At 34.9% G+C, this 18,495-nt stretch overlaps 1 protein-coding gene across 2 annotated transcripts in view; it reads left to right on the top strand.

Annotated features, from left to right (window-relative positions):
• The window catches only part of LOC126826994 (D-glucuronyl C5-epimerase B), a 195,060-nt gene that overhangs the window by 130,800 nt on the left and 45,765 nt on the right, over positions 1-18,495 (top strand). Inside the window, exon 5 of one of the 2 annotated variants that reach the window (XM_050556149.2) lies at positions 3,449-3,510. The gene's annotated coding sequence lies outside the window, so the exon portion shown is untranslated. Of the gene's footprint in view, positions 1-3,448; positions 3,511-3,716; positions 4,067-18,495 lie in introns of those variants that run through there. The other variant, XM_050556150.2, reaches the window with a different exon arrangement.

Raw genomic sequence — 18,495 nt, 5'->3', positions numbered from 1 at the left:
CTGAGTATGGCAGTGCTTGAGTGGGATTAGGTCTAATCAAACGAAATGGAACTGACTAGAACTAGTTGCTTTTAGTTGTAAAGGCGCTCAGTTAAAGCCAGTTACCGAAACTCCAGTTGCTCTCAGTTGTAAGGTCGACTTTAAGCCCCTTAAATCAAACTTAAAGCCATCAGAACGGCATATTATTATTGTACAGGTCTCCCAGATTCCTGCATCAATTACTGATATAGACATTATCAGAATAATGGAAGTAATACATTGACCAGATTTTGATATCTGTACTTGGATCTGGTAATAAAAACTAAATGGGATCCTTTTTCTGTGCCAAGTTAGATTATCAGAAATAGCCAATATTTTCTCTAAGATTAGGTTATAATAATGAACTTACTGAAGCACTCTTTTATTATATAATATAATTATGTCTGTAGGGGACACTTGCAGTAGAAATAGACAAATTACATTAACAAATAGTGGATCACATCGTGAAACATATATAGTATCAGTTTTTATATAATGTTGCTGTTTTTGTTTGTTACAAATTTAACGTCCAATATATTATACATGATGTTATGGACAGGTTGATTTGATTAAGGCGTAATAAAAACAGAAATGGGTAAAAACATAAAAAACAAGTTCCTGTATATCAAAATGTCACTTTAAGACAGGATGTTAAAATTGGCTGAACATTGTGAGAAGAGAGGGAGGATCATCTTCTCCCTTGATTATAATACTTTATAATGTAAAAAATGAAATGAAATGAAATGGGGTTTAACTGTTCTGCTCCGATTGGGCTAATGGGCATATGCCATACAGTGTGCTATGTGGGAAATTTAGCCCGAGCAGCGGCAATATGGCCTGCTCATATATCAAATTCCAACTGCCAAGGGATCTTTTACATACTCTGGACCTCGGTTTTTCGTCTTATCCAATTGACTAGACAGCTGTCCTTGTCCGTGTTTATAATGTGTTATCCTCTATTGTAGCATATACACTGTAATCAAGTATCATTTAATCTCGTTTATTTAGCACAAATTTCTTTCAAATTCATTCAATATCAAATCTTTGTTTTATAATATGTAAACATCGTTCAAAATCATCTAATTTCTACTTGTGTCCAGTTTAAAGCTGACCATTCAATTTTGATAATAAATGTCCAATTTACAAGTATTTAATTTCTTGATCACTGTATACTTGTAAATTGGACACTCATTATCAAAATTAATCAGTCAGCTTTAAATTGGACACAAGTACAAATTAGATGATTTTGGGTGATTTTAAATGCTTTTTATGAATTTTTAAGCAAAGATTTGATATTAAACGAATGTGAAGGAAATTAGTGCGTTATACACAAGATTAAATGATACTCAGGTTACAGTGATAGATAATGACTCTTAATGACTTAATTAGCAGAAGATAAGACCATCCTTTACTTTAACAATATTTGACATCAAGTAGTGTTTACCTTACCATCACATATCATCCATTATCTTAAAGATACATTATGGGAGATTAGATAAAGAGCTGGTAGTTCTCAATATAATAGTTAAAAACTAGATTATGTAAAAGGAATTTGCTGGAAATTTCAGTCAAATTGATCCACTCTGAACCAAGGTTTTAGCGATTGAATTTTCGGCCTAATCTTGACCATCATTACTAAAAGTCAGTACGATAAAAAAAACATAGTCTTGATTATCCATTTCATGATTAAATTATGAATGGAAGTCGAACAGGAAATCGGAACCTAATCCAATAAACATTGCAGACTAGCGATGCCATCGAGAGTTAATTATGGTCTGGATAATTGATTAATGTCTAATTAATAATTTAGATAACATTTCGGGCCTAATGAAAGACCTGTAATAGGCAGATTTAGTTCTTGCATAATGCATGTTTAAAGACATCTTCTACCCTTTTCTATCTCATTTACAACAGAGTTGTTATAGCACTGGGAACATGTACAGTTAAAGATACATTATAATACCTGTCCGGTTGTACGTGACAAGGAGTAGGGTCGCCTGTCCAACCTTGTGCGTTTTCTCCTTGTACTCCGGTTTCCTCCCACTGCTAAAGATGTTGGTCCTGAAATGACCTAGTTTGTGTTGAGTAGACATTAAACTCTCTCTCTCTGCTTCTAGATTTAAACTTATTTAGGCGGTTAAAAGTATAGGTATATAAATTATATTGTAACCATGACGACATGGGTGCATGTAGAATTAAAGATGTTTTATGTACGATTTAGATGAAGTGCTGGCAGTTCTCGCTATTATAGTCAGAAAATAGATAATGAAAAATGAATACATTGAAAACTTCAGTTAAATTATTATATTCAGAGTGAAGATACAATTAGTGTTTGAAGTTTTGACATGATTTTATAGCAATTTGTCAAGTACTGTTGCCATGATAATAAACAAAGTCTTGATTGTCAGTCCTTTTCTATAGTGTCGTCCATTTTTAGCTTTTACATAATGCCTCTTTAAAAAATGATTTATAATATATTTGTTTAGGCCACTTTAAATACATGTATGTAGGTATATAAATTATATTGTAATCGTGATAAGACAGGTACATATAGGTATATAAATTATATTGTAACCGTGACGAGAAAGGTACATGTAGTGTAGGCTTGAATGTCATTTAACCACGCTATAGGATTATTATGTTCACACGCTGTGATAGTTTACTTTGTTTCGTAGTTAATTACAAGACACATTTAAAATGACAACTTTTATAGTTATTACTCACAACAGTTTAAAAGTGTATAGGGGATTTCCTGGTCTCTGGAATATTTGTAGGAGATTCCCTGTCTCTAGAATACTTGTAAGAGATTCCCTGGTCTCTAGATTATTTGTGGATTCCCCTGTGCCTAGAATATTTGTAAGAGATTCTCTTGGTTTCTAGAATATTTGTTGGAGATTCACCTGGTCTCTAGAATATTTGTAGGAAAATCCTCTGTCTCTAGAATATTTGTTGGGAACTCCCTAGTCTCTAGAATATTTGTAGGAGATTCCCCTGGTTTCTATCATATTTGTAGGAGATTCCCTGGTCTCTAGAATATTTGTAGGAGATTCCCCTGGTTTCTAGAATATTTGTTGGAGATTTCCCTTGGTCTCTAGAATACTTCTAGGAGAATCCCCTGTCTCAAGAATATTTGTAAGAGATTCCTAGATCTCTAGAATATTTGTAGGAGATTCCCCTGATCTATAGAATATTTGTAGGAGATTCCCCTGATCTCTAGAATATTTGTAGGAAATTCCCTAGTTTCTAGAATATTTGTAGGAGATTCCCCTGGTTTCTAGAATATTTGTAGGAGATTCACTGGTCTCTAGAATATTTGTAGGAGAATCCTCTGTCTCTAGAATATTTTGTACCATGAAAACTCTTTAATTTGTTTTCATATTATTTTGTTTGCTTTAATTTTTAATAATTTATTTTTTTGTTTTTTTTACAGATTACCACTTCAGACTTGGATAGAAGAAAATTTGACTGACTTTGAAAAATGAACAAATGCAGGTAAATAAAGTTATTACTTACTACCTACATATTTATCTACTTAATTAATTAATTAGTCATTAAGCAATCAACAGACCTGACACAATAAGACTGTCAAACAATAAGCTGATTGCTTCTAGTAATGAACAATCAAGGAGACACCAATCTTAACTCCATGTGTAGAAAACCAGTGAAGCGTTTCAACTAAATCTTATAGTTATTGTGAGACGACCCCTCTCTCTCTACACTACAACACAGCAAATGTCAGTAGCTTGGGTAAATGGATGGTATAGATTTCATTGTCAACAGAGTCATTACAGGTATTTCTGTGCTACATGATCGGGGTGTCGACCCTGTTGTTGTTTAACGTTACTGTTGTATTGTAAATGAGTATTGGAAGTAGATAGGTGTGTATGTAAAGAAGTTCCTAGAATTATCACATATATGTTGATTGACCTGTGTGCTGTTATCACTGACGGTGGTGACTCTATAACTTTACAAGGGGATATAACAGCCGGGAACAATATATAACGTATATTGCAATAAGTAACATATTGAAGAAGTAACTTACAGCAAGGTATGTCATATTTTATTTTTACCTTGAGGTGTTGATTTTAAATTTTAAGAATATGAACATGACTTTACAAGGGGATATCAGTCTGGAATTTTTAAGCGAACAATACTTAACATGTATATTGCAATAAGTTACATACATGTATATTGAAAAAGTAACTTACAGCAAGGTATATCATGTTTTATTTTTGCTGTGAGGTGTTAATTTTAAAGATATAACCATGTCGAAGGCATTCATAGATTGTGAATTGTATGCATGGCAAGTGAGTGCCTTTTGTGTTGTAGTAATAAGTTTAAATATAGATGGCCATAAATATAGACAGGATTTAGTCAGTTTTTATAGAATATTCCATAGAATTGTCACCTGTGTATTCCAGTTTAATTAATAAATGCCATTGAAACAATTTCTAATAGTAAGTGCAGGTGGACCGCACTACACCCAAAGCAAAAATCTCCCAAAATGGCCTAGTTTGTGTCAAGTGGACCTTATAAACCCCTCTCTCTCTCTCTCTCTCTCTCTCTCTCTCTCTACCAGGTTAATTAGATAATCATATAAATTAGCATGAACCTATGTGTAAATTGTTTATAAATGATGATAGCCAGGCCTCATCAGCGTACCTGTGTGTAAATTGTTAATAAATGGAGGAAAAAACAGACTTGATTATATTTGAAACATATTAACAACTATATATAAGTCAAGCAGTAAATTAATTAAAGATATTGACGTTTAGTTAACAGGTCTTCATAATAGGTTGGTTGGTCTATAATAAAAGATAGGGTTTCAATAGTTGAAAGTAGGTTGAGTGTTAAGAACAATAACAGGGTTCGATCTCATTGTGTTGGATTATAAGTAAAGATAAAAGATACTTTTAGAAGGGATTATAAGTGGACTATTTATATAACTATTTGATAAGATAAGATTAGGGGTTAAATTCCTTTTCTTTATCATCAAGTGGAGGAGATCATATAGAGATATAGACAGTAATTTAAGGATTATAAAAGGGGCTTGGCCAGATTTTACACTTAGGGGGTGTTGTTGACTACAGCTGGAGGCGATTAGTATTAAACTAAAAAGAATGGTTACCTCCACCCACTGGCCTGGGGCGGAGATCAACAATCATCAAAGTTAATTAAGGTTATTTCAAAAAGGAGTTTATTGTATTGTTGAATTAAATCTGTGAACGACTCTAAAAATAAATCAGGTCGTTTGGAGTAAGAAGTAGAATTATTTATAGTAGAGGTTTATTTAGATTGTTGAGTTAATTTGGTTTGGAAATAAGTACTGAACAACCTTAAATAAATCTGAGGGGTTTTAGAATCAATTGCCGAAAATTTAGGTTGAAATAATATTTTTAATGTGGTTTTGGGTTTATTTTAATTCATGTTATCATTTGATATGATTATTGGGTTAAATATTTTCTGTAATAGAGAGAGAGAGAAATGGGGTTTAACGTCCACTCGACACAAACTAGGTCATTTCGGGACTAACATATGGTTTAATTTTATTTCAACAATTCGCTTGCGCATAGGGGTCTTTAGCAGTGGGAGGAAACTGGAGGACCCAGAGAAAACCCACGAGGTTGGACAGGCGACCTACACCTTGTCACGTACAACCGGGGATTCGAAACCACGCCACTCGACTCAATGACAGACTTTATGATAAACCTGTATTTTATACAATCACCTGTATTTTATATAGAATATTCAAAGCTAGCGTGTTATCAACCATTGAGTTCTCTACAAACAGACCTGTCATGCTTAGTACAATCTATAAACGTTATTTATTGCTAGACGATAATAGCGTATCTCTTCTAACACAGTCCTGACAATGCTTACACTTTTTACACTAATTAATCGAACGTGTAAAGTTACCTATCAATCTGAAAAAAAAAAAGCAATCAATACGATCAGCCGATATATAAATGGGTGTGTCTACATGTTCGTCGGCACTGAAACGAGTCTGGCAGACCTGGTGTTCATTTCCTGACGGATATTTGGATATTAACAGTTTTGTGTCGTTCAATGGTCCGTATTGATTAAAATATTAATTATAACAATGTTGACGATAATATAAATTACTACGGACTGTTCATACAACTGATCGATATTCTCACTTATAATATTTGATTTTAACACGATAGTTCAACTTTCAATATGCTTCAAGGAGATAATTGATCTGCTTTCGAACTGCACAGTGAAAATTCAATATTCACAATGCAGTCATTGTTTTTTAAGGCAAGTGATCGCTTTCAAGCGCCTGCCGCTCACCTGAATGTCGACCAAGGGGCGGTTTTTCTCCCTCTCCTTAAAATTGAAAATCGCTCTCCTTCACAAAGTCATGGGGGGTTTATTATCATTTATGAATCCAGGAATGACCCCTAACATGCAGTTATTGATCTTCAGAACCATTTCCCATGCACACAACTAATCACTCTTATTAATATCAGATCACTCTCCTTAATTTCTAAATCACTCTTCACTCTTTTTAGGGGAGCGAATTTTTCAATTTGTTGATTAAGGGGAGCTTTTTTCGGATCTCCTTAAAATACAAACAACAACGACTGAGAATGACATCCCCTAGTAGCCATTGTTTACTTTGCATTTAGTTTGCGGAGAGGGAATGAGCCTACTACTATGAGTCTCATACGGAAGGCACTTAGTGACCACGACAGGGATTTTAGCCAGGGGAGGAATTTTAGGCTGGGAAGGGATTCCAAACTGGGTAAGAATAGTGTACATGTATATTTATATAACAAATGAAATATCCAACCTCGTGGGTTTTCTCTGGGTCCTCCGGTTTCCTCCCACTGCTAAAGAATTATTGATATAAAATTAAACCATATGTTAGGCCCGAAATGACCTAGTTTGTGTTGAGTGGATATTAAACCCCATCTCTCTCTCTCTCTCTCTCTCTCTCTCTCTCTCTCCAAATGATAAGTGTTATCACAAATTAACAGTTCATAAACTGGTGCTTCAGACTTTATTCCTTGTGGAACTATCCAGTTATTGAGATGTGAAAACCTTGCTCATGTTAATATGAGGTCTGCTACTGAAAATGTATAATGGTGAAAAAATTACTAGGAACAATATATTGTTTATAAGGCATTTAGTGATAGGACTAACATTGAAAAAACACAAACACAACTTTATGGATAACAATCACTATCAACTTTAATAGTGCAACGTTTCAACAAGTGTCTTCTTGTCGTTATCAAGCACAGGGTAAACGATTGGAACAGTGTCTAGTCTTTCGGATTGGACAAAAAATAGAAATCAATGAAGAGTAGATTTATTAGCCCAGTTGGTGCAGAAAAGTAGAACATTTGATTTGCTTTCCGGGGAAATATCCAGTTGACTTAATCAACACAAAAAACATGATATGAAATACAATTACTATTTTAATTTAAAGTGACATTTTGTTGATAGTTCACTCAACGTTATAAAGTAAACGTGCACTTTAAAGTGACATTTTCTTGATAGTTTGCTCAACCTTATAAAGTAAATGTCCGCTTTAAAGTGACATTTTCTTGATAGTTTGCTCAATGTTATAAAGTAAACGTCCGCTTTATTAGTGACATTTTGTTGATAGTTGTCTCAGTGTTATAAAGTAAATGGCATTAAAGTGACATTTTGTTGATAGTTGTCTCAGTGTTATAAAGTAAACGCATGCACTTTAAAGTGACATTTTGTTGATAGTTGTCTCAGTGTTATAAAGTCAACAATGAGAACATTCTGCAGTACAAAGGGCTAAAACTCTACTCTAATAGTAAGTGCAGGCGGACCGCACTACACGTAAAACAAAAATCTACAGGTTATCCAGTACTTAAACAGAGAAGCCATTAATTATAGCTAGCATCTTTTAATGACAAACATCAGGACATGATGATTACCCTCTGCATGCTTACATCATTAATATATCATTTATTTCATTGGTTTAAAATCTTTGCCTATTCATGCCTCATCTCTTTAGTTTATAGTTTGCGATATTTTTGATTCAAGCGTTGCATGACCGTATCAGATATTCCTATTGTCTTTCATTGAATTCTCTCTTATAATGAAAGTAGAAAACCTATTAGATAGAGATTTACGTAATGAAAATTGATTTTGGAAGCTTTATTACATCAAGGTATTCATCTTATGATTTACTGGGAATTCTCGTATTTAAGCCCCGGGCTTAATTTCGAATTTAACCATGTCAGTGATGAAACATTTCTTCTGAAATTAAGCCCAGGGGCCTGTTTCACAAAATTTTAACTAAGATAAAATCCAAATTTTAGTAATTTGATTGGATAATATTAGATTGATTTTAGTGCTTAGCCAATCAAAATTGAAGTATCTACTAAAATTTGGATTTTATCTTTAGTTAAGATTTCGAGAAACAGGGCCCAGGGCTTTAATTCGAAAGGAGGAAAAAACAACAATCATTTTGGGTTCTTTTTATAATTTTAAATGGAATGAATCAAATTCATCAAGAAAAATGGTTTTTAAAACATAATTGTGATACACCATCACATAAATGTTCTAAATTACAAAAAAAAAAACTGTCCATAAACTTTAAATTTCAAAGTTCTTTGAACAAATCCGATCTCAGGGCTAGCTTTTACTAGTATGGTGAGCATATGGGCTTAAAGACGAGGATTCCAGGTAGCTTAATTGCTTCAATGCATAATAATTCCCAAATTCAGTTGACATCTGCCGCTTATTAAAATATACAGCATATCAATTGATGTAGCTTACCTGGGAAAATTAATCCAACTTTTCTAAAATTCACTAGATCTTCATTTTCATTTGACTCTTAAAGTTGCAATTTCATATTTTTAAGTTATATTTTTAAAATGTATTAAAATCAAGCCTTAAAATAGATGGTATCTATAAACAGTCCTACCTTGATCCTATAATTCACTATTGCCAGTTGAGAATTTTGGAAAAAATATCATTTTCAACTTCAAATTCAAACATTTGAAGATAGCTATTCCATGGGGGGAATAGAAAAACAAGGGAGGTAATTGTGTTATTATTTCCGGTGTCAAGGATTTATAAGTGGGAGAATGATACCTATGATCGTATAATAGTGAGTTGACAACCTATTGAGCAAAAGACATAGAAATAATTATGTTTTGACTTTCTTAGAAAAAATATGAAATTCTCGCTTTAAATGTATTCAGATTGATTTTTTTATTAAGAAAACAAAACATGAATGAAAAGCACCTACATGTAGTCTTATGGATAAACTGAGATACTTGTTGTACCATTGACACCATGTTAAAGATTCCCTAAAATCAAAACAAGAGTTGGTTTTAGGGTCACTTACCGGACACAACGTGTCTTATAACACACTGAAATGTTATCTAAATTATAAATTAGACATTTATTAACTTATCCAGACCATAATCAACTCTCGATAGCATCGCTAGCCTGCGATATTTAGCGGATTGGAATACAATTTTTGAAAAATAATTAAATGTAAAAGTGGATAATCGGGGCTTGTTTTTTTATCATACCGACTTAGTAATGATGATCGAGGCTAGCCTGGACAGTGGTGCTATGGCCTACTCTTATTTCGAATTTCAACTGTCAAGGATTCTGTCGTGTGCATGCCAGCGTGTACAAGGGGGGAACCAGACCGGAAAATCACTATGAACTTTCTTGGCCAGCATCAGGACAGGGCTGGGGTAATGGTAATGGTAATGGAATGTAATCATTACATTTTTTAAGTAATGGCCTTGTAATGAGTAATGGAAGATTTCAAAAGTAATGAGTAATGGAAATGTAATTAATTACATTCCAAAAATCATGTAATGGTCAATTACATTTCAATTACTTTTCAATTACATTTTATGACATATATAAATATTTCCAATATGACAAGCCTCAAATTTTATAGCACCAAAGAAGTAACTAAGTGTATCTGACACAAATCCAATTCATTATAATTTTAAAAAAAGAGATTTACATCAGTTTTAACAAATTATAAGAAAAATAAGAAGGCATTAAACATTTTCTTTTATTACTTTTTATGTAGGAACCTTTTTTAGACATGTAACCTAAGAAGTGGATTTCTGATAAGATGTATATTATAATCAAAGATTAGTACTAATTTGCAGCCAATCACTCAGTCAATCAATCAATCAATCAATCAATCAGTCAGTTAGATTAAAAGACAATAAATAGTCTCACTGCACTTTAATCTTAATCTCAAGGTAACAAGTGACAAACCAAACAATGACCTTCAAGTATCTCATCATTTTATGGTTACTTAAAACTTATATATATTTTGTTTTAGAGTCATGCTGAATAATTTACCATTTATTATACAATATATTATAGAAAAACTATTTGGACTGATTAAAATTTTTTAAAAATTACTTAAAAGAAAATACAGTTAATTAACTATAGTTTTGTTCATTTTTGAAGTCATACAGTGAAAATGTCAGTTTTTGTCACCACTGCCCGTCACTATAAAATTTGCCTTGATGTTATAATTGCTAGAAATAATAATTCATAAACAAATATCTATTAAGTGAATCAAGGATTATTTTGAGTTTGATTTTGTAGGTACTTCATGGCAGAAAAATAATGTTGTCTTTTTAATTTTTTTAAAAATGTTTTTTTATTTATATAGTCATTAAGTAATGGGTAATGGTAATTAATTACTTTCAATGTAATGGGTAATGGTAATTAATTACATTTCTAAAAATGAGAAAGTAATTGTAATGATTACATTTAAAAAGTAATGGTAATGGTAATGTAATTAATTACATTGGCAATGTAAAGGCCCCAGCCCTGCATCAGGATCGGGGGGTTGGATGGCTGAATGGTTAGCGTGCGCGCGCTGTATCATAAAGTCTGTCATTGAGTCGACTGGCGTGGTTTCGAATCCCCGGTTGTACGTGACAAGGAGTAGGTCGCCTGTCCAACCTCGTGGGTTTTCTCCGGGTCCTCCGGTTTCCCCCCACTGCTAAAGACACCTACGCGCAAGCGAATTATTGAAATAAAATTAAACCATATGTTAGTCCCGAAATGACCTAGTTTGTGTTTAGTGGACGTTAAACCCCATTTCTCTCTCTCTCTCTCTCTCTCTCTTGCATCAGGATCGAACACAGGACCCCCAGTTTATCGAGCCAAAGTCTTACTCACTGAGCCACCACAGCTCCAAGTTGAAATGGGGGGTTAGATGGCCGAATGGTTAGCACGTGCGCGTTGTATCATAAAGCCTGTCATTGAGTCAACTGTAGTGGTTTCGAATCCCTGGTTGTACGTGACAAGGAGTAGGGTCGCCTGTCCAACCTCATGGGTTTTCCCCGGGTCCTCTGGTTTCCTCCCACTGCTAAAGACCCCTTCGCGCAAGCGAATTATTGAAATGAAATTGAACCATATGTCAGTCCCGAAATGACCTAGTTTGTGTCGAGTGGACGTTAAACCCCATTTCTCTCTCTCTCTCTCTCTCTCTCTCTCTCCAAGTTGAAATAGAAGAAAGGCTGTAAAGAAGCCGAGTAGAAACACGTTATTTCAATTTTTTTGTGCGTTTGTAATTAAAGACACATGGTTTTTAACTTGTCTCTGGTTATTGAGAATTTTAGTAGAAGTTAAAGACTATAGTATACGATTAAATCATTTAAATAACCCAAAGATCGCGAGAATATAAAGAGAATATTTATTATGTGTGAAAAGAATACATGTTATGGTTTTATTGTTAAATAATTTGATAGTTTAAAAATTCGCTCAAGGTTATTTATGTGCGTAAGAATAGAGAAAAAGATTAGATTGGTGAAAGATTTGTGGACGACATTTTATGAGATGAATGTTGAGAACAAAAGTTATTTAAAAATGTGAATTGTATACAAGATGTTATTGATGTTTTTTGGGTGCCAGTAATTTACTGATATGGTGTACAATAAATCTGTTAAACAATTAACACGTCTTTTACACGCAGAAATATGAGCTGGCAAAAAATAATAGGTTTTAGTCAAAGATTCACAGATTTACAAAAACACAAAAGATCTATAGCCTGTTCAGACTGTCAAGTTGAACTGGTTTAAACACCCTGAGGATCGTTAAACCAGTTTAACTTTGTCGTCTGAACGCAAATGTGGGGCAGTGCCAGTGTTATCGAAAACGTGCCATAACCGAATAAAGAATATGAAGCTACCCATGTGTAGTTAACTCTAACCTCCGACTAAAGAGGTCAGAATAGTTAAACTGGTTTGGCTTATAGTACGTGGCGGTTTTGGCGGTTTTGAACTGGTTTAAAAATAAGCGTCTGAACGGTATACAAGACAGGAGTTGGTACTGGTATATAAATGCACTTCTACACGAACAGTGGCAAAATTACTATTAAATTAACAAAGCTGAAAGTCTCTGAGATATTGTGAAGATTGAATCTCCAAAAGGAATGTCAGTCCATAAATGATTCATTTCCCTTCAGGATTTACAAAGATATGATGAATTAAAAATCTCACAACATTTATCATCTTTTCCAGGCGATATAAATGGGATATGGTCAAAAGCTAATGGGATTAATAATCTTCGCTAAAATCTTTTGATGGGCCTCTTTTTAATCCGATTGAATCGAAACTAGGAAATGATTATCTACCATTGGTGGGAGATTGGATGCCCGAATGGTTAGCATGTGCGAATTGTATCATAATGTCTGTCATTGAGTCAACTGCTGTGGTTTCAATTCCCTGGTTTTCCAACCTCGTGGGTTTTCTCTGGGTCTTCTGGTTTCCTCCCACAGCTAAAGACCCCAATAAATGCAGATCGACCACTGTACACGGGGAAAGTAAAAACCTGGTAATTACGTAAGCATTAAAATGAAATTCCATGGGGCTGGGCGACTGAATGATCTAGCGTTTGCACTTTAGATTATAAGGTCTGTCGAGTCAGGTACAAGGAGTAGGTCGCTTGCCTGACCTTGTGGGTTTTCTTCAGGTCCATTGGTTTTCTTCCACTGATAAGGACCCAAATCATTGAAATAAAATTTTACCAAAATGACCTAGCTTGTGTTGAGTGGATGATATCTCTCTCTCTCTGGTTTCCAATCCCCGGTTGTACGTGGCAGGGAGTAGGGTCGCCTGTCCAACCCCGTGGGTTTTCTCCGGGTCCTCCGGTTTCCTCCCACTGCTAAAGACCCCTACGCGCAAGCGAATTAATTAAATAAAATTAAACCATATGTTAGTCCCGAAATGACCTAGTTTGTGTCGAGTGGACGTTAAACCCCATTTCTCTCTCTCTCTCTCTCTCTCTCTCTCTCTCTCGGTTTTGTTAATCAAAATATTAAGAATAGTTCTGATAAATACAGTCCGAGTCATAATTTCATATAGCAGCCAGAACAGGGTAAAGATCTCCTCATGTATACTTTGTATAGTTATGCCTATTTTATTTTCTATTTGATGTCATATTTAGTTTCTATATTAAACCATCCGTGTTAAAGTGTCTGTGTCATCAAGTATTAGGTGGAGCTATAGACGTAGACTTTTATAGGGTTTGGACTACTTCAAACGCTAAAACCCCTTTTTACGTTGTCAATACCAATCATATCAACATACTCTTGGTTATTTGAATTTGTTGAAGTAGGAGTTGAAGGGTCTGAATGACTTGTGCCAGGGACTAGATACGATGTTAACCCATAAGTGCATAGCCATTTTTTGTTCCCAAACCCCTTTCGTGCATAAGCCTAATTCCCGGCATTGCGACGGAAATTGGTGCTAAATACAAAAAAGAGGAAAAAAGTATTTTCTAACAATGACAAACCTTACAAAGTATATATATATATATTTAGAAAGAGTATAAAAAGGGCTTTCTGAATCTGTAAAGAAAGTAAGAGAAATATTTTTTACATGAATGTAGGTGGAGGTAGAATTGACAACTGGAAATCAGGGGGAAAAAAGTTCCCACTTCTTAGTGCAATAGAAAAATATTTATTGATGCAGAATGTTAGAAATGAAGTATGCTGCTTTCAGAGGCATCTCTTTGGTACACAATACAGAATTATTTTTTTTTGAAAATATCCAATAACTTTGCAACAGCAGTGGGAGGATACCGGAAAAACCGAAGAAAACCCATGAGGTTAGACAGGCGACATCATCATCCGAGTCACTACTACATTTTGTACAGTCATCAAACCATAAATTATGATCAAACACACTTAACTGCAGCACAAATATCTACGATTTCTACGTGAAGCAAAAAACGGACAAAAAACCGCTATGTTTCGTACCCCCCCCCCCCCCCCACAAAAATACACACTCTGTAGCCTAATCCAAGTCCCGCAGTATTCCGTGGCAACTATGAATGGGATACTGTACAAATCATGTCCTAAATCGGTGAAAATTCGCGAAAAGTTACAGAAATTTTACTCAAAACATTGCCAGGACGGCGATGCTGGATTTAGACAATGGCGTCCAAAGTGGACTTCCCGTGGAACCACCTTTAGCGCGGTAAATTCAAACTGTTAAAAACGATACGGGAAATTCCGTAGCCATGCAATTTCAGCCTTTGTTCACTCTACGGCGTAGGCCGTAGCCATGCACTTATGGTTTAAAAGACCCCTGCGGTGTTCATTTGCACTGATAAAAATCAAAGAGTACACAGATGGACTGACCTGTCACCCCCTATGGAAATTATCTACAGTAATTTCAATGGTGATGTCCAAGTGATTTGATTTTAAAGATAAAGAGTTCAACGAACAATTTACAAGTGGAAAGATAAAAATCTGTACCCAATGTTCGTGGTTAATATATTCCGTATTTTAACAGATGATGATCAGTGTTAATCTATTTCACTGGTAGTTATTTTATACCACTACCTGTCAGCTTGAACAATATGTTCGATCATTCAACATTCATACTCCTGTATAATATTACATCATCATTTACCTAAAGAGAAGAACGGGGGGGGGGGGGAGAGGGGAGAGAGAGAGAGAGAGAGAGAGAGAGAGGGTTTAACACTACTCGACTCAAACTAGGTCATTTCGGGACTAACATATGGTTCAATTTTATTTTAATGTGCGTTATATCCTAAAGTCTCATTGAGTCAACTGGCATGGTTTCGATTCCCTAGTTGTACGTGACAAGGAGTAAGGTCATCTGTTCAGCTTTGTGTTTTTTTCTCTTTGTCCCTACCCTAACTATTCACAAATTTTGATATTCAACTGTTGGACTTATGTTGGTATAATAGGGGAGTTGGATGGCCGAATGGTTAGTGCGTGCACTTTGTATCATAAGGTCTGTCATTAATTAAGTCAACTAAAACGGTTTTGATTCCCTGGTACTATGTGACAAGGAGTAAGGTCGCCTGTCCCACCTCGTGAGTTATCTCGGGGTCCTCCGGTTTCCTCCCACTGCTAAAGAACCTAACACAATCAAATTATTGAAATGAAATTGAACCATATGATAGTCCCAAAATGACCTAGTTTGTGTCAAGTGGACGTTAAACCCAATTTCTTTCCCTCCCCCTTTTAGAGATTCACACAGCAGACAGCCGGGTTAGCCCAGTTGTTTCAGGACAGTAGGACATTACACCCATTTTAATTTCATAATCTCATATGTTTTAGCCTGTTCAGATGCTCAAGTTGAACTGGTTTAAAAACCCTAGCTCGCAACCTGTCTTCGAGAAGGCTTTTTATTTTAAACTGGTTCATCTTGGCCATGTGAACGGGTTGGCTTAAAACCCCCCGGCTCCTGCTCGCTTTGGACATGCACAGTACGCAGTAAGTTACAATCCTGGGAAAATGGCGGGGTCATGCAGTGCCACTGTTATCGAAAGCGTGCTAGAACCGAATAAAGAATATAAAGCTACCCATGCATAGTTAACCCTAACCTGCAACCAAAGAGGTAAGAGTAGTTAAACTGGTTTGGCTTATAGTATGTGTGAACGCAATACTACCCAGCGATTTTGAACTGGTTTAAAAATAAGCGTCTAAATGGTATATTTGTTGTAAGATTATTATTAATAGAGTTAGATCCTGATAAGCAAGGTCGTAAACTCCTCAATTCAGGCTCTAATGTTGAAAATTATGTAAAAAAAATATATTGCAATAGAAACTTACTTTTTTTCTTTAAATTGAATATTGACACATACTCTAAGGTGAAAGCTCTTCAATTGAGACTCTAAAATGGACCATTATACACAAAATTTATGGCAGTAAAAATGTAAAGTTTTTTTTAGGGTCAATATTGACAGTGTTAAAATATACTCCTTACGTTGAAAAGAGAAAAAGCTCAAGTTTAACATCTTTCAACAAAGATTACTCGCCTCCAGCTCCGCAAAAATATGAATAGTTTAATGAAGAGTTGTAAGAAAAGAGCAAATCATTGTCATGATTGCTTCCATCATGTTTTATTTCTGCTTCTGTCTACAGTAAATAACTTGCGGCAGACATAAATAGTCGATGATAATTGAATAGCTGTCTTCTATGCGTGTAGTTGCCCTCTGCTTGAGATTCGCTTGGCTTTGCATTGGTTTTGTCGAAGCGTTTAAACATATTGGTCAGATAGCACCAAGAGTGTTATATTGTTGTGCAATCAAGCTAATGGTGCTAAGCAGGGGACTCAAGTGTGCAGAGTAGTTTTAACAAAATAGCTTTATATATGGATTTTGTCAGCTGCTGATAGGCTGGAAATGGCATCGTAAAATGAAAACAAAAAAAGTTGTTGTTAAATTGGTTTCTCTGGCGGGTTTAAACTTATTTCACTATCACCATGGTTGTTAGTTACAGAAATTCATTTTATTCATAAAGTTACTTTCTTTATCATCTCTAGGAATATACCATCCGGTCAGTATCCATGGCAATATATACCATGGTGATCAGGTCATGGTATATATATATATCATAGTGTCAAGGTCAGTATAAAGCATAATGACCAGGTCAAGGTCAATATATACCATACTGATGAGATCAAGGTCTGTATATACCGTGGTGATCAGGTCAAGGTCAATATATACCATGGTGATGAGATCAAGGTCAATATATACCATGGTGATCAGATCAAGGTTAATATATACCTTGGTGATCAGACCAAGGTCAGTATATACAATGGTGATCAGATCAAGGTCAATATATACCATGGTGATCAGGTCATGGTCAATATATACCATGGAGAGAAATGATATAATTAGCTACTTAATCATCTGAAAACAAAAATTGATCGAACATCGAAATCCAATTGAGAACCCCATCTTAACCAACGAACCTCTTCTCTTCAACTTTGTTGATTAACACATGGTAGGGAATTGATCTGTTCACGTTGTTGTCAAGAGATGGCGGTTTACGATCAGTCCCAGCAGAATCGTCTTTATAAGCTTCAATTACATGGAGGTGAGATATGATGTTTGATGTTAACCAGATAATATTCAAAATATGTGCAGTGGAATATTCAAATTGATGTAGGGAACATTGATCTATTTTGACATTCTTTGTGAAAAAAAGAATCTGTAGATTTGAAGTTTGATCCTTGTGAGATGTAAAGAGGGAAATATAATGGAAGATTATAGAAATTAGAGTTATCTTATCTTATTAATCATTCAATATGATTTATTGCATAAAAAGGTTGTCATATTAATGTGCCGTTAGTTTTGGTACAGTTATCATATTACATCTGGCGGTATTCTTTCTCTTGTTAGGTGTAGGAATACTAAGGAAAAATCATGTTTATCGCGCTGGGTAGCTCTAAATAAATTTAGACAAAACTTTATTAAAGGGTACAAAAATAAGCCATTATCAGAAAGATTGTGTTTGTTGTTGCCAAGTAACTTCAAACAAAAAACAATGTTGATTAAATGAAATGGTTTTGACATTCTACCTTCCTGTACCAACCAAGATAATGCAGACGGGCGGACGCCATGCACTGTGCTATATATATATATGAGGGAAATGAAGACCTTGGTTTAAAAAAGGTACAAAAATTAACCCCATTTCTTTAAAAGTTAAGTGATTAGGCTAAGGTTTCACAGAACATTCTTAGATTTAAGTTAAGAATTTACTTAAAATTGTTTTTCTGGATCAAAGAAATTTCTCATAAACAGTGATTAAAAGTTGAGTAAATTCTTAACTTAAATCTGAGAATGATTTGTGAACTCCGGGTCATGTCTTAGATGTATTTGAATCTTCTTCATTAGCCCAGTCTGTGCAGAATAGTAGGACGTTAAACCCCATTTTATTTCATTTCTTATAATGTATTATGTATTTGAATCTTCTTCATTAGCCCAGTCTGTGCCGAAAAGTAGAGAGTGAGAGAGAGAGAGAGAGAGATGAGGTTTAACATCGACTCAACCCAGACTACGTCATTTCGGGACTAACATGGTTTAATTTTATTTCAATAATTTGCGTGCATTTAGGGGTCTTTAGCACGAGGTTGGACAGGCAACACTACTCCTTGTCACGTACAACCGGGGATTAGAAACCACTCCAGTTGACTCAATGACAGGCCTTAT

The sequence above is a fragment of the Patella vulgata genome, chromosome 7 (assembly GCF_932274485.2).
Source record: "Patella vulgata chromosome 7, xgPatVulg1.2, whole genome shotgun sequence".
Classification (NCBI taxonomy): Eukaryota; Metazoa; Mollusca; class Gastropoda; family Patellidae; genus Patella; species Patella vulgata.
This window is presented reverse-complemented; position numbering and strand designations above follow the sequence as displayed.